At 50.6% G+C, this 2860-nt stretch overlaps 1 protein-coding gene across 6 annotated transcripts in view; it reads left to right on the top strand.

The window, feature by feature from the left end:
* Positions 1-405: 405 nt before the first annotated feature.
* The window catches only part of GRM5 (glutamate metabotropic receptor 5), a 247736-nt gene continuing 245281 nt past the window's right edge, over positions 406-2860 (top strand). For 2 of the 6 annotated variants that reach the window (XM_017735968.1, XM_017735967.1), the window contains exon 1: positions 500-1190. The gene's annotated coding sequence lies outside the window, so the exon portion shown is untranslated. Of the gene's footprint in view, positions 423-499; positions 1191-1353; positions 1447-2860 lie in introns of those variants that run through there. The other 4 variants (XM_017735964.1, XM_017735963.1, XM_017735966.1 and 1 more) reach the window with 4 other exon arrangements.

Below are 2860 nucleotides of genomic sequence, written 5' to 3'. Positions count from 1 at the left end.
GTCCTCATCTCGCCGTGCCCAGTGTGGGCACCCTGCAGGCAAGGGAAGGGGCGAAGGCTGGAGAGGGCAACCTGTCCTTCCAGTGGCAAACAGTCCCTCCTTTCTGCTTGATATTTCTGCGTGTGTGTGTGTTTGTGTGTTTGTGTGCAGAGGGCTGGTCGGTGCTCTTGCATCCCCCTCTCTCCCCTTGCCAGAGAGCAGCAGGCAGAGCCCAGGCTGGCATGCTGCTTGGTTTCCTGGAGGGATGTATGCCACTTGGTGGCACTAAAAAATTGCGTTGAAGCCCGGTACTCGCCCATAAGAAAAGCCCCCTCGTCCCCCAGCCCGGTGCAGCAGCGGAGCGCCCGGGTCCCGGGCACCGCGACCCTGGCGGACAGCAAAGTTCGGGGGTCAGTTCACAAAAGGTCGCCGGGACCGCAGGGGTAAACTCTTCCCCTCGACTCCGTTTTAAACAGCTTTTTTTTTTTTTTTTTTTTTTTTTTCCTTTGGATGATGCTGTTCTGAACCGATTGCCGCTTTCTTACTTGCCGGAGTGTAGTGCGAGAGAGAGGTGTCGGTTTGTAGGGGGAGTTTACACCCTTCAGAGCATCTGGAGAGATTTCCTCACAGGGCAGAACGCAGGCTTAGCTCACTATAAACATAGAGAGGTTGCTACTGTGCATATGTGAGGAAGGGCGGAGGTGTTTAAGCAGGTGAGTCAGGCTGCAGCAAGTATTTAGGAAGACCAGGGCTGTGGTAGCAGAGAGCAAAGACCCATCTGTTGTTTCATCGTTTGTTTGTTTATTCCTCCTCCTCATGCCTTCCCCCTCCCTTAAATCCAGGGACCGTTCACGCCTCTTGCAAATGAGATTTGGGCGATGCTGAGAGAACAGCGTGTTGCATGGCGTGTGTGTATGTGCATGCATTCGCGGGGGTAGGATACGCGGTCCTCAGCATTTGCCTGTGATCAGAAGAAAATAGGTTGTGCCTATAGCTGAAGGAGTGACAATGCTAGCCGAGTGGGGCTCACCTGCTGGTGATCTTTGCAGAGGCATTTGAGGATTATTCAGCTCCAGAAGGTCTGTGTAAGGAGTGCTATCTCTGCCGTCGCTGAAAATAGGAGGTACCTACCCCTACCTGTCTTAATTATTGCCACCAAAAGGACCATTTTGCCACCACTGTGGGAAGAAGCACTTGCTGCCACTGACAAGGTAACGCTGTGGGTTGGGAGAAGGTATTTATGTGCCCCGGATTGTGGACAGAAAAGCTGTGGATAGAGGAGGGACTCTTCTCCCCCTCTCCTTCCCTTCTTCTTGCTTTTGGTCAGTACCCTGGTTGATGGAGGACTAGTACAACTCCTGGGGGACCATCAAGCCAACCGTTGGGGTACCTCTCTAGGGACTGCAGGGGCATGACGGGGTCAGGATGCTGGAGGGCAGCTGGCACTGATCCCTCCGCGGGAGCATGGTATGTGTGGGGCTGCAGGGTCTGGGGGTACTGTCATACCTGGGCTTGGTGATGTGTGTGGTATAGTTCCTCTGCTCACAACTGGGGATTTGTCTTGCTAGGAGGGTATAATGGAAACGGGAATGTATTTGTTTTCCAGAGAGAGCCAGGCTTAGCTCAGCCATAGACTTTTCTGTGTGACCTTGGGACAAATCACTTGGCTCTGCTCAGCGAGTCCCGTCTGTTCCTTATTTAATTATCAAAGCTAATCTCTACACGTGAAAAAATGATTCACTATGGACTGAGTGGGACAGCAATACCACCAGCCAAGCAGGGAGACAGAGACCTAAGCACCAGCGTGCATGCACACATGCACGTCTGTATGCACAGCCACTCAGTCGTGGCAGCGCAGGTAGCTGTGCTGGGAATTAACCTTGTCCAGTAGTTTAAGACCCAGGTCTATGCATTTATTTGTAAAAATGCGATCCTGCCTGCCAAATGTGACCACCACGGCAATTTTTACCATCGGTTGATTTCTAGGTTGTTTTATTTTTATCTTCCCCTTGCACAGACCTGCCTGGCGGCAAACGCCAGCGGCGGGCGGTGCTCAGCACCAGGGACAGCGTCCGCTCCTCGCCGCCCGCTCCTCGCTGCTCGCTGCCCGCCGCCCGCTCCCCCCCCCCGCCCCCCGGCCCGCAGGCCCGCTGTTTACCCTGGGGCTCCGCCACCCCGACAGCCCTACTCACATTCCGTCTCATCCCTGAGAAGCAATTTCCGGTGGTGGGAAGGGGGTGACTGGGTGTAGGGAGAGCCAGGACGTTTCTTTCTCCTAGTCTTGAAGACAAAGTAGGGGATCACGTCAAAAGGGACAGAAGATCATCTTGAAAATACACCACTCTAAATCCTGAAAGGGAAAGATGTATCGAGGAGTTAACTGTCAGGCTCTTTAAACTCCCTATGCCTTGTTTTTTTTAATTACCGCATTCCTAAACATTTCTATTGCATGCTAGTATTTTGCAAATTCTCAAATACTTTGACTACATGTTAATATTTATGTTACACAATCACAGCGTTGATCATTATTTCAAATGTTCAGAGAGTATTTTTGGGCTCCCTATGTAGATTTTCCGTCATTTTATTTTCAAACATGACGTTTCTGGCATAGTGGTACTACTGGCATCCCACCATAACTACTCTTGTTGCGACTTGCTGGAAAATGTTTTCTGAAACTGCTGTTGCCTTTTCTCGATCACCTCCTCCATCCCATACAGTTTTATCAATTAATAAAATGTCTAGGATTACAGATGAAAACACACCTCAGCTATTAGTTCCTGCTTCATATGGTATAACTGGGTTTTGGTAACAGCAGCAATACGTAGTATATTTGCCAAATTACGGCAATCATTGCAAGTTTCCCTTGGAAGTTAAACACCTA

The sequence above is a fragment of the Corvus brachyrhynchos genome, unplaced genomic scaffold (assembly GCF_000691975.1).
Source record: "Corvus brachyrhynchos isolate BGI_N302 unplaced genomic scaffold, ASM69197v1 scaffold44, whole genome shotgun sequence".
NCBI lineage: Eukaryota > Metazoa > Chordata > Aves > Passeriformes > Corvidae > Corvus > Corvus brachyrhynchos.
The sequence above is the reverse complement of the archived record's forward strand: the minus strand, read 5'-3'. Positions and strand labels throughout refer to the sequence as shown.